The 26390-nt window shown below is 36.1% G+C and overlaps 1 protein-coding gene across 3 annotated transcripts in view; it reads right to left on the bottom strand.

Annotated features, from left to right (window-relative positions):
- The window catches only part of VWA8 (von Willebrand factor A domain containing 8), a 338064-nt gene that overhangs the window by 297814 nt on the left and 13860 nt on the right, over positions 1 to 26390 (bottom strand). The gene's annotated exons all lie outside the window — the stretch shown is intronic.

The raw sequence follows: 26390 nt of genomic DNA, 5'->3' as shown, positions 1-26390 counted from the left end.
TCATCGCAATTAATGATTCCCACAGTCTTAAAAATTGAAGAAAACTATAACTTAAGTAGGCAATAGGTTGTGAGATCTCCCAAACTTCACAATGAGAAGATTAAATGACTTAACATCTCCAAGTCTATTCTTCTACACCAACTCGGGAATAGAAGACTACCTCATTCCAATGCCCTTCTAAGTCTACTATTAAATCACCCATCAATCGGCTCATCTTCTGCCTAAGCATTTTATAAATGTTTGAATTAATATAATTAATTTCTGTTTGCTCATTTGTAAATCACCCAGTGACCCAGGAAGTGCATTCCTAGGTATCTAAGAAACACTCTTGCCCTTATACATCAGGAGACAGATGGAATACTCACAGAATGTTATTCAAAATAAAACTAAATATAGCAAAGAAAAAGAAAACTTACTCATTCTTAAAAAAATAAAAACACAACCGGAAACTGGAAATGGGTAAAATGCACATAAATGAATACTACATAACAACAAAAACAGAATGAACTACGACTACTTCCAATAATATGTTTAACTCTTAAAATGTATTCAGTGAAAAAAATTAAGTCACAGAATAAATCTCACATGATACTATTTTGATAATGCTCAATAAACTAACAAACTGAATTCATTAGAAATCCATACAATGTAATAAAACAGTGCTTGAGAAGCAAAAAAGCAAGAGAACGATAAACTCAGGATAATGGATACCTGGGCAGGGAATGAGAGAGATTCTCATGGACAGCTTCAATGGTTTTTGGTAATATTCTAGTTCCTAAATTGGATATGGGTTATAGTGTTTCCTTTACTATTGTGTTTCATTTTACACATAAACACATACATATATCCTAAAAGTCCTTTATATGTACTAAATATATTCCATATTTTTTACACTTTGTTTAATCACCCAGCGAGGTCATAAAAGAATTCAAAGATCAAACTAAGAACACTTGCCAAGGCTAAAGCTGTGCTTCCCCCACCAACCCCAACAGCACAACTTTACAGGTGTAGTCTACCTCCTACTCCGCCCACAAAGCTAACATTTAACTACTGGAAAAAATAAAGATAAATTTCCGATTTCCTTTATCATGGAGAAATGATCAAGAACAAGGTTTGGGGGGCAGCCTGGTTGGTTTGTCATGTCACTGGGATCACACTAAAGCATCTTATAATTTCCCCAAACCAAGTGCCTCTATGTCTGAAAATCAGGAGACTCATCACCTAAGTGGAGGTGCTTGACTTCGCTCCTGATCGCTATGAATCCTCTACAACATGCACAGGGAGCATATTACCCCCAAGGGGGCAAAAACTGGTCCTTGGAAGAGGGGTTGAAAACAATTCTTAGATATTACAATGGTCTGTTGCCCACTAAAGGGATACTGCACGTAAAAGATAGATAGTAAATCTGCGGTACTAACATTTCATGAGATTGGAAAAAGACAATTGGGGGGTAAATGTCCTTAGACGAGCAATGATGAAAAACAGATTGAGAAACATTGCTCTAAGACCTAGACCTCTGAGAATCTACCAAGGAGTTTCAGGATGCTATGGAAGCAATTCACCTGGGACTGGAGATTCAACTTCATTTACAACTATCAAATGTCCATTTAAACTCTTTTCTTTCCTACTTCAGGCCTAAATTCATCTTTGTGATGTATAGTTTACTCCTTATTTCACGATGAGTCAGTCTGCTTGCTGTGTAAGGGTGACACAAGATAAGAATTAAGAAGCTCTAACTTCTCTATCATAAACTTACACAATGTTCCCTATCCCACAGATCTACTACCTCTTCTTATGCCAATATCAAATATATAATTAAAAACATAAACACTTTTGGGATTTTTTTTCCCTTATGTTTTCACAAATCTCAGCTTACTTTGGCCACAGGCTCTCTCTGCACTGTTCTTACAGTTTGGTGTCACTCCTTTGTATTTAGCTTTGGCAATGTGCCTGACCTTCCATTACCTGGACTTGACTCTTTAAAATATGACCATTTCCAAAGTTCTAGAAAGTAGAGCCAAGTAGGTCTCTTCAGCTTCCTCCCACTGTTTATTATTTATAACTATTTGTAACTGTTCATAATTACAGTCTCCATTTAGTTCTATTTAGTTCTATTCCATTTTGAATGCCTTGACCTTGGAACTATATACATTTTTAAGACTTTTTTTTAAAGCTGAAGGCAGCAGTTCCTAATCAAATGTGAGGTGTGCCCCTCACAAGTTGTCAGTTAAAGTGCTGAGGCTTAAGAATATATATATTTTTTTAGCAAACTCATGAAGAATCAATTAGACCTATAATTACAGAGCAGTTCATATACCATGTACTTAAGTAGGAGAGAAAGGCATAGAGTTATTTAAAGTGGGAACTGAGTATAATCCTGAGTATGCTCATAGGAGTCCTTCCACTCAGCATGATCCTCATGTGTTGAGAACCACTGGCCTAAAGCACATCTGACAATTCTCAGCAATCCCTTCCTTTACTCTTGCACTCAACAGTGGTTCTCATCTAGGGACAATACTGCCACCACTCTATGCCTGCCAGAAGGCATCTGGAAATGTCTGGGGGTACTTTTAGTTGTTGCAAAGCTTTGGCGGATGAGGGATAATCTGGTACACTACTGACATTTAGTGATGTTAAATACAATGTCCAAGATAGTCCCATCTGCCCAATATGTCAATGGCACCCTTGTTGAGAAATACAGTGTCTGAGGTTTTTTTTTTTTTCCCCAAGGTTTCTGTTGCTTGCATACCACTAATGGATTATTTCTAACAAGTCACAATTAAGCCCAGAGGAAGAGTTCCTCTTAGTTTCCCCTAGCTTCTGAAAGATGAAATTGTCAGGGAGGCAAGTCAGTAGCGAAGAAATTTTACCTTTAGATTGATCTGCTAGATGTCAGGATATCTAAGGCTCTCATCACCACATTTCAATTCTACCTAAGTTTCTTAATACGTATAAGCAGCTTCTGAATCCTGTAGCTGGCTTTGTAGTCTATGCTATACTTTCAATAAGACTTCTTCTTTTCCTTTATTTTTTCCTTTTCCAATAAACAGTCATAAGAATAGCAATAATTTATTCCATCTTTTTCATGGGCCAGGTAAAAATACAAATGATTTTTCATACAGGATCTCTTTTAGGACTCACAACAACCCTAGGAGGTAGCCGACTATACTATGTCAGGATACAGAATCGGGCCAAACTGTTCAATTCCCAACTCTGCTGCCCACTAGGTATGAAAACTTCATCAGTTATTTCAATTCTCTGTGCTCCGTTTCTCCATCTGTATAGCAGATATAACAAATGTACTTATTTATAAGGTTATTACGAGGATTAAATTAGGCACTTACAACAGTGTCTGGTAATAGTAAGTGCCATATAAGCATTCTTTAAATATTCATTACCTACGTTTCACGAAAACCAAAGTTCTTGAGGTGCTAGCATTTGTCCACAGTTGCTATGTGCATGAACCAGACTTAGACCTAAGCTTTTGAGTTCAAAGCTTGCACTCTAGCCATTATGTCCTACTGGGCCTCCAAAATCTTTTTAACAGGCTCTTTCTTCAGATCCAAGATTTTCCCCAGAAGTGTTCACCTCATGGGGCTCCACTGAATTTAATGGATTTGCTTTTCTGGCCATTAATTCTATTTCTTAGTTTTTGAGGATGCCAGTGATACCATGTTTTACTCCTTTTACTGAAATTCCCAACTCATTTTGTTGTTTACACTATGATATGAGAGGACCTGTTTCTCTAAAAAAAAAAAAAAAACTCCCATTTTTACTTAGTCATATTTTAGTTTAGTCTCTTTTGTCAAAGAAAATATTTAATTTGTCAGAAAACTGTATTAAACTACTGCGAGAAAGCATCATGTACTGCTGTGTGGTGTCTGTGTTGTATTTTATATTAATGCTCGAAACTAGTTGTATTTTTAGGATAGCCTCAAGAAAACATGAGTCATACTTAAAAGCATTCCAGAAATAGAAACAAGATGTAAGACTGTACATTACGAACATCTGCAAAACAAACTGCCAAACTGCCATGCATAACCTAATATAAACACAGCCCTGCGTGCACGAGAAAGCCCTGACTTCAATGTTTTCAGGCACAAGATGCTACCTTCCAGGAGTCCACATAATGATAAACTGATGTCAAAATAATACCAGAGAGCTTGATCCTATATTCTAACATTTCCTTCTCTACATAAAAATAAAACATCTGGTTCATGTTGGGCTACATTCCTTATTCAATCCCTAGCCAATACTTGTTTCAAAAAAAAAAATGTGTACTATTTTTGCCCAGGCATATTCAAGGGCTTTAAAATAAGTCTATTAAAGGAATCCAAATTATAATTTTCTCCCTCCACAGACTTAAATTTGTCATACATGTAAAGATTAAAATTAAAATTTCAGAAAATTACACATAGCTCTAGTTTCAGTATAGTAAGTCCTTTAAAACTAGTGATATTTTGTAAGCATCCCAAGGGGCAACAATATAAGGAGAAAAAAAAAAAAAGCCTTTGAAGCCAAACAGACCTAGTTGCGATTTCTCATCCTGTCCTTTATCAGTGTCCTTGGACAAAAATTCTGAATCTTCCGGGCTTAAGTTTTGTTATTTTCAAAAGAGCAGTAATAATACTTATCAAGTATGACTATTATGAGGATTACAGGTAAAGCTCCATGTCAAACCCCTCAGCCAGTGAGAACCACGAATGGAAGAATATTAAAGCCTTATCCTCACCTGCAAAATCCTCTACCTGGTGTGCATCCTAGACAGCAGGCTGCACAGTGTGGACTCGGTGATAATGAATGGGCTTCTGGGTTTATATTCAAATAACCTTCTGGACCTAGAGCCCACCCTGAAGAAATAAAGGAGAAAGGAACCCAACATTTACCACATCCCTGACTAGTAGAGCTTATGTTAGGTACTTCCTCATGGCATTTCATTGTTTTCACCATAGTCATCCTACAAAATAGTTCAGAAAGAATCTGAACCCAAGCCTGCCACACTGCCCTGCATTCACTCCTACCACATCACAATGAGGGATTTCAAAAGAATCACAATGAATCTCACTGCAAGTACATGTTCATTTACTAAAGTGTCACCTATCACATATCATTCTGTACTTAATATAATGGACGTCAAGGGAAAAAAACATATGGTGTGTTTAGAACTGAAGTCCACATCATTTGCCACATGGGCTAACTGAACTAAGAAATCATTCACAGAGCTATGTTTGTTAAGGATCTACTATATAGGCTTAGCACCAGGAACACAAAAATAATACAATAAGGTCCTCCGAAGGTGTCAAAAGAAAACACTGCATATATATAAAGCCTCAGTTTATATAAAGCCACTCATCTATAATGTAGACTGATGAGTCTGATCCTTTAATAAAGCTGTAATCCAAATTAAATGAGAAGTACAATATTGGCTAGCACAGTACTCAGAATAGAGAAGCCATTCAATTTTTTTAAAACTGGAAAAACACAACAATATATTAAATAAATGGAAACATATCCATATACAATGATTAAAGGTCAAGCTGTTTATTTTTTGTGTAGAGATGTTAGAATAAGAGTATATATATATATATACATGCTTTTCTTGTATTTGCATAGAGAAATACAGAAAAGATACCCCTAAAACTAATAATATGGCAAATAATGTAAATGGAAACAGGGATGAAACAGATTTCTCAATGTGTACTCTTTTTTATTGTTTTGGTTTCTGAACCACATAAATGTATTATTTCTACAAAAAAAAAACTAAGTTACTTTAAGTCAAGTTTTAGAACACCCTTGAGACAGGAAAATTTGTATAATATAATGTTTTGTGAAAATGGTCACAAAATAGTACATACAGAATGTTTTCTTAAACGATGCATGTAAATAGTCATTTTTAAAAACACTGGGTACATTTATAAGATTCGACTCACACAAAGTATGTTCTCTGACCAAAATTAAATTAAATTGGAAATTAATAATAAAAAGATCGTTGGACAATCTCCAAATATTTAGAAACTAAATAGCATACTTGTAAATACCACACGGGTCAAAGAAGAAATCAAAAGGGAAATTGCCAAGCACACTTAAACTAAATGAATGTATCAATTTATGGCATGCCACTAAAGCAGTATTTAGGGCTATTAAGTAGCACTAAATGCCTATATGGAGAAAAAGGAAGGATTTCAAATTAATGGCCTCAGCTTCTGCCTTAAGATACTAGAAAAGGAAGAGCAAGTGAAACCCAAAGAAATGAAATTTATACAAATCAGAGCTTAAATCAATGAAACAGAAAACAAAATAATTTTTAAAAATTAATGAAACCAAAAGCTCATTCTTTGAAGAAATTAATAAAATTGACAAATCAGGAAAGACTGATCAGGAAAGAGAGAAAACACAAATTACCAAAGTCAGGAATATGAGATAGGGGTTGACATGAAGTGCAGATACTTCAGATATTAAAAGGAGAATTAGTGAATATTGTAAAAATTTTTATGCCAATACATTCCACAACTTGGATAAAATGGACAAATTCCTTGAAAGACAAATTCCTTTAAAAAAGCAGTTGTTCTTGATCATGATCAAGGTCATGATCTTGCAGTCAAGGGATCCAGCCCCACCAAAGCTCCGCACTGAGTGTGGAGCCTGCTTAAGAGTCTCTCTTCCTCTGCCCCTCCCCGCCTCCCACCCACTCACATTCGCTCTCTTTCTCAAAAAAAAGTCAGCTGTTCCTTACCTAATACAAGAAAAGATAACTTCAATAACTATATCTAACAAAGAAATTGAATTAATTAAAAACCTTCCCACGAAGAAAACTCCAGGCCAAGATAGCTTCAAGGTGAAATGTACCAAACATTTAAGGAAAAATGCCAATTTTATAAAAATTCATTAAGAAGGGCGCCTGGGTGGCTCAGTTGGTTAAGCGACTGCCTTCGGCTCAGGTCATGATCCTGGAGTCCCGGGATCGAGTCCCGCATCGGGCTCCCTGCTCGGCAGGGAGTCTGCTTCTCCCTCTGGCCCTCTTCCCTCTCGTGCTTTCTATCTCTCGTTCTCTCTCTCTCTCAAATAAATAAATAAAATCTTAAAAAAAAAAAATTCATTAAGAAAACCGGAAAGGTTGAAATACTTCCCAATTCATTCTATGAAACCAGCACTGCCTAAATACTAAAATCTGACAAAGACATCACAAGGAAGGTGTTATGGACTGAATGCGTTCCTCCAAAATTCACATGTTGAAATCCTAACTCCCAATATGATAGTATCAGGAGGTACAGCCTTTGGGAGGTGATTAAGAGCCCTCATGAATGGGATTAGAACCCTCATAAGAGAAGACACAGGAGCTTGCTCTGTCTCTCCATTCTTTTTGCCATGTGTGGATACAAGAAGTGAGTGGCTCACAACCCAGGAGAGGGCCTTGCCAGAACCCGACCATACTGGTGCCCTCATCCCAGACTTCGCCCTCAGAACTGTGGGGAATATATTTCAGGTTTTTTATAAGCTACCCAAACTATGATGCTTTGTTATAGCACCTGGATCTAGAACAAAAAGAAAGCTGCAGATCAATATCCTTCATAAATATAGACACAAAAATTCCAAACAAAATTCTCTCAAACTGAAACCAATAATATGTAAAAACAACAACACATTATAACCAAGTAGGATTTATTCTAGAAATGCAAAGTTGGCTTAACATTTAAAAAAAACCAATCAATATAATTCACCGTGTTAACAAGCTAAAAAAGAAAAACCACATTATCATGTCAAAGAACACAAAAAAAACACCTGACAAAATAGAATATCACTTCCTGATTAAAATCTCTTAGCAATCCACAAAAGGGAGAAAACTTCCTCAACTTGATAAACAACGTATATGAAAAACCTATGCCTACCATACTTCAGGGTGAAAGGCAGAATGCTTTCCCCCAAGATCAGGAATAAGAATATTCTCTCCTCTCACCACTTCTATTCAACATTTACTGGAGGTATTAGAAAAAACAGTAAGGCAAAAACAAACAGAAAGCACCACCCAATTAAAAAGCAGCAGCATTACCTTTATTTATATATAACATGATTGTTTATACAGAAGCTGTGATGAAATCTACAAAACAAGCTCTATAATTAATAAGTGAGTTTAATAAGGTGCCAAGATACAAGATCAATATATAAAAATCAATTTTACTTCTATGTTAAAATTAAAAAACAATACCATTTACAATAACATCAAAAAATATGAAATACTTGAATGATGACTGACAAAATATATGTAAGACCTGTATACTGAAAACAACAAAAGAGGCACCTGTGTGGCTCAGTCATTTAAGCACCCAACTTTTGATTTCAGCTCAGGTCATGATCTCAGGATCCTGGGATGGAGCCCTGAGTTGGGCTCTGTGCGGGGCGTGGAGCCTTGCTTAAGCTCCTCTCTTTCCCTCTTACTGTGTCCCTTGCCCCCTCCCCACTCTCTCAAAGAGAAAAAACAACAACAAAACACTGCTGAGAGAAATTAAAGATCTAAACGAATGGAGAGATTCACCTTGTTCATGGGTTGGAAAATTCAATATTATTAAGATATTGAATCTATAGATTCAATACAACCGCAATCAAAATCTCAGCAGGCTTTTTTTTGTGGAAACTGACAAGCTGATTCTAAAATCATATAGATACAAAGGACCCAGAATAGTCAAAACATCTTTGTAAAAGAACAAAGATGGAAGACTAATTAACATTACCTGATTTCAAAATTTATTGTGATACTAGAGTAATCAAGATAGTGAGACTTTGGTGTCAAGATAGAGATCAAAGGAACAGTCTAGAAATAGACTCACAATATATATGGACAACTGACTTCTGACAAAGGTACAAAGGCAATTCAGTGGAAAAAAGATAGTCTTTTCAGCAAACGGTGCTGAAACAATTACATATCCATATGCAAAACATGAACTTTGACCCATACCCTATATAAAATGACCTTTGACTCACACCATATACAAAAATTAACTTAACATAGACCTAAATATAAACTATGTATACAACCGTGAAGACATCTAGGAAAAAACAAGAAAAAAATCTTTGTGACCTTTGGTTAGACAAAGATTTCATAGGTAGGACACCAAAACCACAATCCCTAAAAGTAAAAACTGATAAATCAGATTTCACTATGCCTGCTCTTCAAAAGACACAATTTAAAAAATTAAAAGACCGGGCGCCTGGGTGGCTCAGTCGCTAAGCGTCTGCCTTCGGCTCAGGTCATGATCCCAGGGTCCTGGGATAGAGCCCCACATCAGGCTCCCCGCTCAGCGGGAAGCCTGCTTCTCCCTCTCCCACTCCCCCTGCTTGTGTTCTCTCTCTCTCTCGCTCTCTCTCTCTCTCTCTCTGTTGAAAAATAAATAAAATCTTTTAAAAAAAAAATTAAAAGACCAAGTCACTGACTAAAAGGAAATATTTACAAATCTTATATCTGGTAAATTACTTATAACCAGAATGTATGAAGAAATCTCCAAACTGGGGCACCTGGGTGGCTCAGTCAGTTAAGCATCTGCCTTCAGCTCAGGTCATGATCCCAGGGTTCTGGGATCAAGCCCCAGGACGGGCTCCCTGCTCAGTGGGGAGCCTGCTTCTCCCTCTCCTTCTGCAGCTTGTGCTTGCTTACTCTCTGTCAAAAAAATAGATAAAATCGTTAAAAAAAAAAATCTCAAAACTCAAAAGAACACAAACACCCCAATAAAAACATGGGCAAAGGTTGTGAACAGATACTTCGTCAAAAATATACAGACGGCAAATAACCACATAAACAAATGTTCAACATCACTAGTCACTAGGAAACGCAAATTAAAATCACTATGAGATACTACTACATACCCGTTAGAATGGCTGAAATTAAAAAGACTGACCATACCAAGAGTTGGCAAAAATGCAGAAGAACTGAAACTCTTATACACTGCTGGTAGAAATGGAAAATGACACAACTACTTTGGAAAACAGAATGGCAGTGTCCTGAAAAGTTAAATATCGACTATGTGATACAGCCATTCCACTCCTAGGTATTTCCACAAGAAAAAAGAAAGTTATTATGTCCATATAAAGACTTACACATGAATGTTCAGAGCAGCTTTATTTCAAGAGCCTCAAAATAGTAACAGTGATGTCCATTAACAGATGAATGAACAAACCGTAATTACTCAGCAATAAAAAGTAATGAACTATTGAGACATGCAACATGAAAGAACCTCAAAATAATTATGCTAAGTGATAGAAATCAGACAAAAATAGAGTATATATTATATGATTTCATTTATATAAAATTCTAGAAAATACAAATATATCCACAAAACAGATTAGTGATTCCCAGAAAAATGGAGGAACCAGGGAACATTATAAAGGGGTACAAGTACACTTTTGGGGGTGATGAATTTATTTGATCAATATTTTGACTAGTGATGTTTCATGGTTACATACAGATGTCAAAACTTACGAAACTGAAAAAAAAACAACTTATGAAACTGTACATTGAAATATGTGAAATTTATTGTATGTAAATTATACTTAGTAACATTATGTTTAAAAGATTAGAATAACACATTAAAATGTTAACAGTGTTTATAATTAGACTTATAAATGATTTCAGTTTTATCCTTTTGTTTTTCAGTATTTTAGTATCCCAAGTTTTTTGTATTCATCACGTTTTACTTTTGTAATAGGAACAAAAAGTTATAGTTCTTTTGAAAAATCACATTGCAAAATAATAATAGCCATACTGGAAGTAGAGAATAACTGTGATACTGAGAGAAAGTAGTAATATGATGGGTAACACCTATTAGAATATTTTGACAAATTGATCACAATTTAACATCCAAAATTCAATTTGCAACTCAGCTTCTTACAAAGTTCTTACCATCCATAACATATTGTTACATTATGATAATTTACTGAAGATATCTTTGTTGTCTTAGGGTAGCTAGTCATATTCATGACAAGACTACACCACCAAAAACATAAAATGAAACCAAAGGAATGATCTTTAGTTATGAACACATCTCAGAAGAACCAAGAATTTTTAGGTCCTGTAAAATGAGTCCAAGTTCTTTAAACATAAAGCATGAACATTTATTTTTATGACTCAGGTCACAGAAAAAGCAGTTATAATAGATGTATTCTTTAGAAAGTTTCACTTGAAACATGAGGGTTTTATTAGCCATTTTTAAAGTTATAATCTAATACATGCTTACTCTAACAAAGAAAAAAATCCAAAAAAGTAAAAAGAAAAATGATCTCTCTTGACCCCTTCCATTTGCAGCCTCACTCCTAACCCAATGCCCTCAAAAAAACTCAAAGTTAAAAAAAAAAACCTGGAGTGTAGCCTTCCATACTTTTCTCTGTGTACAGAAAGACATAACACCTTGTGAAAGGTGTTCAAATTGTTAAAAACAAAAAACATAAAACAGTATCAGACTTTATATACTACCCTGAAGTCTGCAACATTTTTTGTCGGTCGCAATTTTTGCTTACCAATATGGCACGTACACCCTCAAGGTCCACAGATATAAATCTAACATTCTTTTTTAGCAGTTGCAGAAGTCCATAACATGGGTAAACAATAATTTATTCAACCATTCCTCTACTGATACACTCATTGCTTCTAGTTTTTGTCACTATCAGTAACACCAAAATGCTGGAATACATATTGTGTACAAATATCCTTTATATACTGATTTTTTCCTTAATGAACATAACCTGACAAAGAAACTGCTACATCAAAAGGTATTTTATTTTATTTTATTTTTTTAAGATTTTATTTATTTGAGAGAGCAAGCACGTGCACGAGTGGGGGAAAGGGGCATAGGGAGAAGGAGAAGCAGACTCCCCACTGAGTAGGGAGCCTGACACGGGGCTCAATCCCAGGACCCTGAGATCATGACCTAAGCTGAAGACAGACACTTAACAGACTAAGCCACCCAGGTGCCCCTATTTTTTTAATTTTAATAGCTACTACCATATTACTTTCCAAAGAAGCCATATCAACTCACACTTCTACCAGCAATGTATGACAACACCTTTTCCCTGCAATCTTGTAGGTACTGGACATTATAATACTTTTTGGGTTTTTTAGATTTATTTATTTGAGAGAGAGTGAGAGAAAGAGTGTGCACGCATGCAGGTGGAAGGGCAGAGGGAAGGGCAGAGGGAGAGAATCTTCAAGCAGACTTCCCTCTGAGTGTGGAGCTCCACACAGGGTTTGATCCCACAACCCATGAGATCATGACCCGAGCCAAAACCAAGAGTCCCACGCTCAACCAAGCCATCCAGGTGCCCCTATAATACTTCTTAATTTTGGCCCAGCTGATGCATGAAAATTGATAACTTATCGTATAATTTGTATCTCTCTAACTCTTAAGCAGGTTTAGAACATACCCATTTGGATTCCCTCTCCTGTGTCATGCCTATTTAAATCCTTTGCCTATTTTCTACCAGATGATATGGTGTTTCTCATCAATTTGCAAAATATATTTGTATATTAAGGGTATTAATCCTCTATCATATGTGTTAGATATCCATTAAAATGTGACTTTTAAGTTAAGGGTTTACTACTTGAATTCATTTTCTCTTTCAAACAATGTCGTCAGTAGTGGTTAAATTACCACATAGATCCAAAGAAGCCTATTTATACATTTCATAGTTCAAAAAGTGTACATCTGCAATGAAAGTTGCAGAAAGCAGCAACGGAAAATACAAAGCAACAAAATGCATCATAAGATGTTAAGTCGTCTTTAGTATGGTGCCTGGGGGAAAGAGGACTAAAGAAAATTTAGGCACTGAATAAAGACTGCTGTGGAGACTCTGGTGACTTCAGGCCATGTCACAGGGCTTTACAAGTTCATGCAACTCTTCCCTTTGAGGGCTCTTTTCTAGCTAAAGAAATCTCAAATGAAATCCTTTTCTCCAAGTAAATTCTCATGTAATGAGTAGCAGTTAGTGCACTATTGAAAATGAGGCTAATCTTAAGGATTGGAGGCCTTCCCCCTCAGATTGTTGTTCAAGCTCTGACTCTAGTCCATAAGTGAATCTTACTTAGTTAAAACCTTCCTGGAGGCCTTTTGAATAAGCTTTGCCACTCATTCATCAAAACTGACAAGTAGCTGCAATGATTGTTCAACATTATCCAGACACAAAAATGACAGTTTTTCCATGCTATTCTGTTATTTACATGTTGATGAATTTCTCAAACCTCTTGAAATTTTTACAAGCATCCCCCTCCCCCCAAAAATCTTTCACATGGTTGCCTTTATGCCAAAATTCACCACTTTTAAAGCACATGTTGTAATTCTACAGAAAACCTTTGTGCCCTAACTGCTTGGATATGAGTTCAGTGTGTCCAGTAAACCTTAAATGACCTCACATATAATTGGCCCATGGACTGCAACAAGATTATGTAAGGAAGCAGAAATATAACTCCGAAGTCAACTTTAAAGGCATCTATTGAAAACCTGCTACCCTGGAGCATCACGTCATAAGGCAAACGCTGGAAGAAATACCAGCTTGATACAATACAGTTTAACTTCAAGAACAAAAACATGAAGGAACCCCTTTTCAACAGCTGACAATTTCATCTAAGCCTTGAGATGCGGTTTTCATACAAAAAGGCAAAAATCTTCAATTACCCACTTCAACACTTGCAGGGGAGAGACTACAGACTAAGATGATAAGTGGGAGTTATAACGGTTAAGGCAGGAGGTGACAAGACCTAGATAACAAAAAAACTGAAGAACAGTTCAACTCCTCTGTCCCGGCACTGGGCTAAATGCTGTGTCCAACACTGTTCAAGTGAAAAGCTGACAACCGACTATAAAACACAAGCATTCATTATCTCAGTCAAATGGCCAATGAATTAAGAAATTTTACTTTCATGAGATAATACTGCTTTCACGTGGTTTTAAATGGAATTTTAGACTTCCACTTGAGAATATTCCCAGTCTATGGCATCTTTGTCAGCTAATAGGATTTATACCACTTCCATTAAATAGATGTTAAATATGAATATGAGGGTTCATCTTTCAATACTGTGATTTTTATTTCTTCATTACCAAAAGACAATAGTTGATTTTCAGTGCTCTGAATAACTTGGGAAAAGACGGAAATAAAATAGCACCACCATGCCTCAACTATTTCAGTATTTTTCAGTATTTTCAATATTTTCCACACTCTTCAGTTCCAAAAGAGTTATCTAACATACCAGTCTTCTTTTCATCCCCAGACTTATTCTGAAGTAGCCAGAAATACTGTGACAGACTATAAAAGACAAATCAAACTGAAGTCAGGAAATCTGGGCTTTGCTACTAATTAATTAGTCTTCCAACCTCTTTCTTATGGTCCTACTTTCCTGGTTATGAAATGAGTTTCAGAGAGGACAGTAATTCCTAAAGTTCCTTTCCTTAACAAAAGTCTGTCATTTTATGTTTCATTTAAAAATCTTAAATATGCAAAAAGCAAAGAGCTAAACTGAAGCATAAATATGGGTAGGAAAGTAACAGGGTATCAAACTTCATTCAACAAAGCAGCATTTTCAAAATATTTTAAAAAGTAACTCCAAGGGACGCCTGGGTGGCTCAGTCATTAAGCATCTGCCTTCAGCTCAGGTCATGATCCCAGGGTCCTGGGGTCAAGCCCCACATTGGACTACCTGCTCAGCGGAAAGCCTGCTTCTCCCTCTCCCACTCCCCCTGCTTGTGTTCCCTCTCTCGCTGTGTCTCTGTCAAATAAATAAATAAATAAATCTTAAAAAAAAAAAAAAAGTAACTCCAAAAGAGGGGGGAAAAATTATCAAAGTTCTCATAACCAAAACTCATAATCTCCAATCAGTCATGTAACAGCAAGAGTGAAGCCAAACAACTATGACTTTCCCTGCTCGGAAATCGTCCCTGAGAGAGGAAGTAGTTCAAAGAATACAATATTTGAACCTAATATAGTAAGGAGATGCCCAAAAACATGTTTTATTAATAAATATATCTACCCCAATCAATATGTAGCAACCATATAATGTTTATGTGGATATGTGAGATATTGACTTATTAGCTCAGCCACTTTTCCTATTTCAAGTTAACCAAAGTCCCAATAGTCTTTCCCTTACAAATGGGTGCTGTCACTCATACAAAAGACTAGTAGAGACAATGCTAATAATTTGCTACTGGGTAAAACATGCTACCATCATTTTGATATATGAACAATAATATATCTAGGGATACTTATATTATGAATATGGTAGGAACAATGATGAATGCACAGTAAGCCAGAAAATGCAAATTGAAGTCTATACACCATCAACTGCTTTCAATATAAACTCTTTTCTGATAAATTTCAAAGGGTAAGCTACTAACAACCAAACACAAAAGAAGTGAAAAATTTTGATTGCATAAGAGATGTATGAAAACAGCAACAGAAATTCAAAGTATGTTAAACCAGAAAATGTTGAGGGTTTTTCTTGGTTTGCTTTTCTGGGGTTTTTTGGTGACAATATATTTGAGTCTTGCTGTATTTAAAAACAGGTATCTTTTGGGGTGCCTGGGTGGCTCAGTCATTAAGCGTCTGCCTTCAGCTCAGGTCATGATCCCAGGGTCCTGGGATTGAGCCCCGCACTGGGCTCCCTGCTCAGCAGGAAGTCTGCTTCTCCCTCTCCCACTCCCCCTGCTTGTGTTCCCTCTCTTGCTGTGTCTCTGTCAAATAAATAAATAAAATCTTTAAAAAATAAAAAAAATAAAAACAGATACCTTTTACACATGGAACTTGATCTAAGCCAACTACTGCTATATTGCTCCCCAGTCATTTGCAAAATATGGAAATATATTCATTCAAAGCATATGTTTGTAAGTCTTAAAACTGATATTATTACTAGGCTCCCTTGAATCCTTAAAGCTGGTATACATTCTCTCACTTAATAAGATCCCCATCCCCCAATTGATTAAGCAACTGTGGGTACGGTAAAATATTTTAGCAGATGGTCAATAGGAGAGAGATGGTACCATCTTAGTTGTTAAAAGAAGGGAAGGATAGTGCTATCCCCTGCTGAGAGCAGTCAGGCAATGACTATGCTTCCTATCTAGGTGAGGCTTGAAAGGCCAACATTCTTTCCACACTATAAACACGTGATGCTTTATCTTTGAAAAAAAAACTGAAGCTTTTTTGAAGAGCCTACCACCACGTGTGATCCTGGAAACAACCTAACTAAGAGCAAATTCGAAATCAAATCTAGGGAAGATGTATTCCAGATTCATTTTTTATTTATTTTATTTTTTAGAGAGAGAGAAAGTGGGGGAGAGGGAGGGGTAGAATCCCAAGCAGGCTCTACGTCCAACATGGAGCCCAATGCAGGGCTCAATCTCATGACCCTGAGATCATGACCGGAGCCAAAATCAAAAGTTGGATGCTTAACTGACTGAGCCACCCAGGCACCCCTCCAGATTCATTTTTTTAAAAGTAAGACTGAGTGAAGACGAAAACGTTTTTAGCGTATCTCTTAAGCAGAATCATAGCAGCCCTTAGTATTAACCATATTCAACAGTGTTACAAGCATGGGATAATGGGAAGTAAGAAGGAACAGAATCAGAAGACTGAGGAAATGGTTGTGTCAGGGACTCAAATTTATTGAGCACTATGTGCCAGGTATTATCCTATTCATTTCACATAGGCTATCTGATTCAATCCTTACAATCTATCATCCATAAGGTTGAAATGATTGTTCCCACACTGGCAAGGAAATCAGAGCAGTTAAATGACTACAGAAATTCACACATCTAAAAAGAAGAAGGAGGAGGAGATGAAGAAGACGAAGACAAAGATGAAGAAGAAGTATAGGAAGAAAAGAAAAAGAAATTCCTATCTAGGAAATAACACAGACAAAATCTTAAACATAATCCTCCCCCTCCAAATAGATGTTTCCATATAGAACCCAAACTATATAACAGTTTTCCCACTGCCTGTTATTCCTCACTTCTGAAGTTCGTTATAAAAGTTATTAGCTACATTGGTAATAAAAAAAGATCCAGAAAGCAGGAAAAAAAAAAAATGAGTGTTTTCAATTATCATGTAAGGTGTTATAAATCTATTTTGTTAAGTCTTCTCTAGGTAAATATAAAAACTTGTTAAAGATTTAAGTCCCCAGTCTCACCCCCAGAATAGATTGCCTATCAATACAATAATACGATTAGGCATAACCATTAAATAATGAATACTACAAATAAATGTTCCTGACTCCCACTTCTAGTTAGGATGAAGAGAATTGAAGAGAATTTTACTTTCAACCTAACAACCAGAACTAGGCAGTTGATCTGTAAAAATCCGTTTCTTAAAACCTACCACACAGCTAAGAATACAAAGAAACCTGAATGAACTAAATTCTAGAGAGTAATGAGCATTTTCAAAGAGAGAAGAGACCCACAGCTAATAAACATCCCTGGCAGAATGGTAGGAGGAGGAAGAATCCGCCATAGGTGTATCAGGAGAAGCAGCTGAACTTTTAGCAAACTTACAATGGCCACACACAAGCTGACATGATGAACTAATCTACTGAAAAGTCTCAGTCATAGAGAGAATCTGCACCTACCCACTAACTCTTCCTCATTGGCCTTCACTGAGTGCACAGGGATACACACTAAAAACGAGACACAGGGCAAGAACTGAGAGGTATTCTTCCTGAAGCATACTGGACCTTTGGTTAATACAAGGCAACAACCCACTGAAGGCTGGGGGTGGGACAGAGGAAGCAACAGAAATCCCTTCAAGGCACTTCACGACTTTATACCGTATAAGGCAGCAGTTTTCATGGACCGTGTTAGGGCACAAGAGCTGAGATAAATGCCTCTTTGGCACTCTTGGCCTTCACTGATATGGCCTCTGGAGGCTGGAGGCAGGGCAACAGCATAAAGAGAGATCTGGGTTGGAGAAAGCAGAATACAGGACTAAATGGCAAAACTCCCCAGCAATCCAAAGATGGAGCCATAACGCAGAGACTAGCCATGGTTTGTAGAGCTGGAAATTCAGCTATAAAGCATAAAAAAAGCTCTGGAATCTCACCAGAATTCACATGCTGAACATTACTAAGAAAAAGTCCTGATCTCTTCCTCAATACCTTTGAAGGTAGAGATAAGTGGAATCTAACTAATCTACAGAAAGCCCAGTCCCAGCTCACCACATATTAGTTTGACTCAGCCTTCCTCCTTCGGTGGCACCCCCTCCACAAACACGGGACTTAGCAGATGAAGAGGCATGCCCTTTTCTGGGGGTAAATATCATTTACTTCAGTCTCTACGGTTCTTTTATACACAATGTCTGGCACACAATAAAATATTATGACACAAACAGAGAAGCAAGAAAATGTGATCCATGTTCAAAAATCAATAAAAGAAGTTCTAAAAATGGCCTAGATGCTGGAATTATTAGACCATGAAAAATATGTTAAAATATCTAGTGCAAAAGAAGGACAACATGAATGTATTCAAGCATGAGAGACTGAAAATATAAAGAAAAACTGAATGGATGTAGAAATGAAAAATGTACTAACAGAAATTAATGAATCATCAGATGAGATGAAACTAAGACTGTACAAAGCTGAAAAGAAAATCAATTAACTTAATTATGGCCAAGAATTTTCCAAAATTGATTAAAGTTATTAACCCAGAAGGGCACCTGGGTGGCTCAGTCGTTAAATGTCTGCCTTCGGCTCAGGTCATGATCCCAAGGTCCTGGGATCGAGCCCCACATTGGGCTCCCTGCTCTGCAGGAAGCCTGCTTCTCCCTCTCCCACTCCCCCTGCTTGTGTTCCCTCTCTCGCTGTGTCTCTCTCTGTCAAATGAATAAGTAAAATCTTTAAAAAAATAAAAAATAAAGTTATTAACCCAGAGACTCAAGGAACTGAGAGAAATACAAGATAAATTCAAAGAACACAACTATGTACATCAAAGCCAAACTTTTAGTTTAAAAAGGAGATAAAAAGAAAAATTGTAATGTAGACAGAGAAAAAGGACAAATAACAACTACGAGTACAACAAAAATGACAGGTGACTTTTTATTAGAAACAATAGAAAACAGAAGACAATAAAATGATATCTTTACAGTACTAACAAAACAAAACAGAATAAAAAACTGGCAGTCCATATCCAGTGAGGGGGGGAAAGCAAAATAAAAACACATGTTAGGATAGACAACAGATGAGGGTCACCTGGCTGGTTCAGTCAGAAGAGCATGTAACTCTTGATCTCGGGGTTGTGAGTTTGAGCCCCACACTGGGTGTGGAGCTTACTTAAAAAAAAAAGAGGGGTGCCTGGGTGGCTCAGTTGGTTAAGCAACCAACTCTTGATTTACCTCGGGTTGTGATCTCAGGGTGGTGAGATCTAGTCCAGTCCAGCTCTGTGCTCAGCAGGGAGTCTGCTGAGATTCTCTTTCTCTTTTCCTCTGCCCCGGACCCTGCTCATGCTCACTCTCTCTTCTCAAAATAAATGAGTAAAATTTTTAAAAACAAACAAACAAACAAAAAACCAAAAAACAAGAAACCAGATGAGAGAATTCCTATCACAAGGCTATTAAAAAAAGGTGCTAAGATAGTAGGAAGGGAAAAATGAAGAGGGGAAATCGGAGGGGGAGACGAACCATGAGAGACTATGGACTCTGAGAAACAAACTGAAGGTTCTAGAGGGGAGGGGGGTGGGGGAGGGGGGATGGGTATTAAAGAGGGCACATATTGAATGGAGCACTGGGTGTTATACGCAAACAATGAATCATGGAACACTACAACAAAAACTAATGATGTAATGAATGGTGATTAACATAACATAACAAAATAAAATAAATTAAAAAATACAGGAGAAAAAAGTGCTAAAAGAAACTCTTCTGGCTGAAGAGAAATGCTTTCAGATGGATATCTGAATCTGCAGGAAGAAATGAAAAGCAGCATAAAACATTAAAATATGGGTAAATATTAAAAACTTTAAAAATCGGGGTGCCTGGGTGGCTCAGTCGGTTAAGCGTCTGCCTTGGGCTCAGGTCGTGATCCCAGGGTCCTGGGATAGAGTCCCACGTCAGGTTCCCTGCTTGGCGGGAGCCTGCTTCTCCCTCTCCTACTGGCTTATGCTCTCTCTCGCTAGCTCTGTCACTATCTGTCTCTCTCAAGTAAATAAAATCTTTAAAAAAAAAACAACTTTAAAAATCATCTTCATTTTACATATATATATATATATTTAATTTAAAATTCCATTAATTGCCTAAAGTAAAAAAATAACAAAATTGTGGCGTTTTAGTATATACAGAATTAAAATATATGATAGCAAGACTACCAAGGTTATGAGAGGTAAATAAAAGAATAGTGTTGAAAAGTTACCACATTGTTCCTAAAATAGATCTATTATTGGAAAGTAGACTATGATGAGTTGAAGATGTATATTATAATCCCTAGAGCATCACTGTTCAATAGAGTACCCACTAGTCACATGTTGCTATTTAAATCTGAGTTTAAATTAACTTAAAATTAAATAAAATCTAAAATTATTTTCCTTGTTGACTGCACTGGCCACACTTTGAATGGTTAATCACCACATGTGGCTAGTGCCTGCTATATTGGGCAGCACAAATAAAGGACATATCCATCACTTCAGAAAGCTCTATTGAACCAAACTACACTAGAAAAAGAGGCATAACTAGAAAGCCAATGAAAGAGACAAAATGGAATATATTATCTCTGAAAAGATGATAAAAGATGTATATAAAAATATAAAGAGGACAAAGCAAAAAAAAATCAAGATGGTCTACATAAACACATCTACATCAATAATTATATTAAATATAAAAGGGTTGAACATTCCAAATCAAAGAAAGAGCTTGTCAGAATGGATAAATAAGCTGTTCATCAGACACAATTAAAATATAAAGGCACAGACCAGATGAAAGTAAAAGAATGAAAAAGAGCGTACCATACAAACACTTAGCACAAGAAAGATGGTGTGGTTTACATTACTATCGGACAAAATAAACTTTAAGGAAAAAAACTGTTACCAGATGACAGCATTGCGTAATAATAAAAGGGACCGTTCATAAAGAGGACATAACATTATAAATGTGTATATACCTATTAGAGAGGTTTGAGATACACAAAATAAAAATTAATAGACTAAAGGGCAAAAAAATCTACAATCTACACTCATAATAGAGGTTTTAATACCACTTTATCAGCAGCTGATTGAAGAGGTAGATAAAATCAACAAAAACATAAAGGACTTGAACAATATTGTCAACACTGACCTAATTAATATTTATAGACTACAACACCCAATAACAGCAGAACACTAATTCTTTTCAAAGTTTACATGAAACACTCACCAAGAGAGCCCTTATGCTGATTGTTAAGTCTCAATAATTATAATTTCAAAGAACTGAAACTCTACAGAATATGTTCTCTGACCATAATAGTATTAAATTAGAAATCAATAACTGTAAGATAAAGAAAAACCAAATACTGGAAATGAAGCAAACATACCTCTAAATAACCCCTGAGCAAAAAAAAAAATCTGTGATTTTTAGAAATATCTTGAATGGAATAATAATGAAAACTTAACAAATTAATATCTGTGAGGCAGGGCTAAAGCACAATTTAGATGGAAATTTACAGCTTTGGACAACTAAATCAGGAAAAAAGGGGCAAAAACAATAATCTGAACCTCTACCTTAAATAATTAGACAAAGAATAGGAACCAAAGTAAATAAAAGTAAGGAAGTAGTAAAAGAGTGGAAATCAGTGAAATAACAAATGGACAAACAACAGAGAAAAATCAACAATGAAAAGCTATTTTTTTTAAGTTAGTATCATTGATAAACCCCTAGAGAAAGAAAAAAAACCCACATTTCCAATATTAGGAATAAAAGAGGGAATAGCAATACAGACTCTACAGATATTTAAAGCATAATAAAGGCTACATTACAAAAGAAAAAGTCAATAAATTTTAAAACTGAGATGAAATGGACCTATCCCTTTAAAATAAAACAGAATTATAAAGTTCTTAGAAAAAAATACAGACCATCTTCACAACCTCAACGTAGGCAAAGATTTCTAAGACATAATAAAGCACTAACCATAATAAAAGATAAACTGTATGTAATCAAAACTCCTGCCAACTAAAAGATACCACTGAGAAAATGGTTAGACAGGGGAGAGACTGAAAAAATATTCATAATACATATATATATGACAAAGGCCTTGTGTCTAGAGTATATGAAGAACTTTTACAAATCAACAATAAAAAGGCAAAATCCGCTTTTTTAAATAAGGAAAATATTTTAACAGATACAGCACAAAAGATATACAAATATCCAATAAGCATAGGAAAATACCTTGAACATCACTCCTCATCAGGGACATAGAGATTAAAACCACAATGAGGGACGTGCACTACTGGAGGACGTGCACTACTGGATAGCTGGGCAAGGACCTCTGAAAATCCACTCACCCAGGAAGGCAATGGCAACACTGGCAAAAATGATCAAAATTAAGTTTTTCAGAACTCTAGAAATTAATAAGAGACTTCCAACAAACTGACAAGCATTTATCCAAGAAAAATGGGTGAACCTTAGTATGAACTGTAAGTTTTGTGGTCTGTTAACTTGCCGTGTTCCCATGTCTTTCCCCAGCTCTGTGGTAATCGTGAATTACCACTACAACCACTGAAGGGGACGGAACAGGGTTACAGTTTCCTAACCATCCCAGCCCTAGAAAACTATCCCTACTTGACTTCTCTAACAGCTCCCTGAAAAACTCCTTTTTTAGAATTTGACTTCATTTGACCCACTCAGAGCTCCCAGTGTGCAAATAACACTACCCCAGGGTGTTTGTCAAAAAAATAAAAAAATAAAAAAAAAAATCAACAACTGTTTAACATCACAGCTGCGCGAGGCACCAAAACCAGTTGGAGCTAACAAAACCAGTTGGAGCATCCAAAAAGATGACCAAAACACAAACAAACAACTTAAAAGGAAAAACTGGGAATAAGATGTCCAAAGGAAGGCTTGAAAAACTACAGTGTATGTCTAGGAATCTAGAAAGCCATGCACATGTCTGGGAAAGTTCCGAGAAGGGCCTAATGGCTCACCTCTGGCTGACACTGAAGCTTTGCACAAGCAGTAAGACATACTTATAAGCTGCCTCTGGAGCTTCACTGGAAATCATGTCCAACATGCACACACAGGCCCTGGTCAAAAACTAGAACAGATTTGTCTGAGGCATTTAAGAAATCTCTGTCCCATTACTGGCAGGCCAGTAAGCTAATTGAGCAGGAACTTCAGTGGCTGCACATGACAAAGAGTACAGATTTCAGAAAAACAGTCTACATACGTCATTAAACAAACAACTGGAGCCAAACCAAACCCTAGGCGAGGAGGGGAAGCTGATGTCCAGAGTAGTCACATTATACTATTTAATAGGTTTACTTTTCAAAAAAAAAAAAAAAAAGGTAAGAAACACAAAGAAACAGGAAAGTATAGCATACACAAAAGAAAAAAAGCAGTCAATAAAACTATCTTTGAGGAAGCCAGACACTGAACTTAGTAGAAAATACTTTAAATTAGCTTTTATAAATATGTTCAAGAATCCAAACAAACCATGTCTAAAAACTTAAAGTATGACAACAATATCTCACTAGAAAATATCAATAAAGAAATAGAAATTATAAAAAAGATTCAAATAGAAATTCTAAAGTCAAAAACTACAAAAAGTGAAATGAAAAAAATCATTAAAGGGCCTCAACAACAGACATGAGCAGGCAGAATAATCAGCAAACTTGAATTTAGTAGATGAAATTATCCAGTCTAAGAAACAGAAAGAAAAAAGAATGAAGAAAAATTAACAGGCCCTCAGAAACCTATGGTACAACCATCTAGTATATTAACACATACACAGTGGGAGTCCCAGAAAGACAGAGAGGAGGGAAGAAATGATAATGATGTTTACAAAAGAACTCCCCCAAATTAACGGAAAACATTAGAATGCACATCCAAGAAGCTCAACAAACTCCAAATAAGTAAAACTCAAAGAGACTGCACTGAGACACATCAAGTCAAACTATCAAAAGACAAAGATAAATGGACTATCTTGAGAGCAAAGACAAGTGGCTCATCATTAGAAAGGATTCTTGATAAAATTAATAACTGATTTCTCATCAGAAACTATGGAAGCCAGAGGCAATAAGATGACATATTCAAAGTGCTGGGAAAAAAACTTATCAGCCAAGTCGTATTAAGAAATTTCCAGATAACCAAAACTGAGAGAATTCATCACTAGATCTGCCCTACAAGAAATACTAAAAAGAGTCCGTCCTTCAAGCTGAAATGAATGCACATGAGACAGTAACTCAAATATACACAAAGACACAAAGAATACTAGTAAAGGTCACTCACTACATATGAAAATATAAAGACAGTATAAACATTTTTATTTGTAATTCTTTCCTTCTCCTGATTTAAAAGACAACTTCATATAGTGATAATTATGAAGTTGTGATGACAGATTTTAATGTATAAAGATACATTTTGTATGACAATAAAAACAAAAAGGAAGCAGAAGGGAAGAAAGCTGTATTAGAGCAAAGTTTTTGTTACACAACTGAAATTAAGTTATTATTAATAGGTACAAGTTTGTTTCAAGCTAAATTGTTAATTGTAGTGCCTAGAGTGACCACTAAGAAAATAACAAAAAATATATAGTAAAAGAAAAGTGAGACAGAGTGGAGAGGACAGATAGCAGAGCCATTTGGGAGGTAGAGTCACTGGAAACTTATATTAGATGAAAGGGAGATATTTTCCCTCAAGGAGCACATTTTCCCTCAAGGAGCACATCTTCCCTCAAGGAGCAGGTGTCTAGTGGAAGAATCTAAAGAGTGAACAAAAAATTATCTATTTTGTGTCCAATGACTGGAAATAGGGAAGGAGAGTAACAGGAGATGAGGCTGAGACTAGATCATGAAAGGTAAAGAGTGACCTTGGTTCCTAAGGTATGAGGAGTCATTTAAGGAATTTTGAGAAAAGAAGTGACATGATTTTGAGCAAACAAGTGACTGTGAGTCATTAGGGAAATGCAAATCACCACGAGATACCACTTCATACTGATGGAAGATGGCTATAATAAAAAGACAGGCAGTAATAAAGTGTTGGTGAAGATGTGGAGAAACTGGAAGCCTCAGACATTGGGGGGGGAATGTAAAACGGGGCAGCCTCTGTGGAGAACAGTTTGATAACTCCTCAAAATGTGAAACATAGAGTTACCCTCTGACCTAGCAACTCCACTCCTAGGTACATACCCAAGAAAACCGAAAACATATGTCTGTCCAAAAACTTACATGAATATCCATGTAACAGGATCATTTGTAACAACACAAAAGTAGAAACAAACCAAATGTCCATCAACTGATGACTGGATAAGCAAAAATTGGTAGAGCCATACAATGGAATATTATTTAGTCCTAAGAGGAATCCAGTAGTGATACATGCTACAACATGGATAAACCATGGAAACATATAAGTGAAAAAAGTCAGACACAAAGGCCACGTATAGTATGATCTCATCTATATGAAATATTGAGAGTAGGCAAATCTACAGAAACAGAAAACATATTAGTGACTGCCAAAGGCTGGGGGTGGGGTAGGGTGTGTACAGTTGTCGGAGAACGAAACAAGGAGTGACTGTTAATGGGTACGAGGTTTCTTTTTGGTATGATGAAAATGTTCTAAAGTTAGATGGGGTATGGTTGCACAACTCTGTAAATATATAAAAAACCACTGAGTTGTACACTTTAAAAAGGTAAATTTTTTTAAAAAGATAAATTTTATGGTATACTAATTATATCTCAATAAAGCTGCTATAAAACAAAAACCATGACAAGTTACTATTTCACACCTAGTAGAATGAGTAAAATCGAGAAGACTAGAAAGTCCAATGTTGGCAGGAATATAGAACATCACTGTTGGTCAAAGAGTAAAATAGCACAACTACCTTGGAGAATTGTTTGACAGTGTCTTATAAAAGTTAAACAGCCATCCGTCCTACGACACATCAATTCAACTCCTAGTTATTTATTCAAGAGAAGTGAAAAGTTATGACTACAAGACTTGTACAGGAATATTCATAGCACCTTATTCATAACAGTCTAAAAATGGAAACCCTCCAAATGTCTATCAACAGAACAGGTAAAAAAGTGTGGGATATTTATACAATGTAATACTACTACTCAGCAATTAAAAACAAACTGATAAGTATGGGAACATGGATGAATTTCAAAATCATCATCTTGATAGAAAGAAGCCAAATACACACCCAGAAAAACTATACTATATGATTCTATTTATAGAAAGCTAAAGAACAGGCAAACCTAATC

The sequence above is a fragment of the Eumetopias jubatus genome, unplaced genomic scaffold (genome assembly GCF_037043125.1).
Source record: "Eumetopias jubatus isolate StellerSeaLion01/CBP00866 unplaced genomic scaffold, mEumJub1_p1.0 scaffold_3, whole genome shotgun sequence".
In the NCBI taxonomy this organism is placed as follows: Eukaryota; Metazoa; Chordata; class Mammalia; order Carnivora; family Otariidae; genus Eumetopias; species Eumetopias jubatus.
Note: the sequence above shows the minus strand (reverse complement) of the source record. Positions and strands in the feature narration are given on the sequence as shown.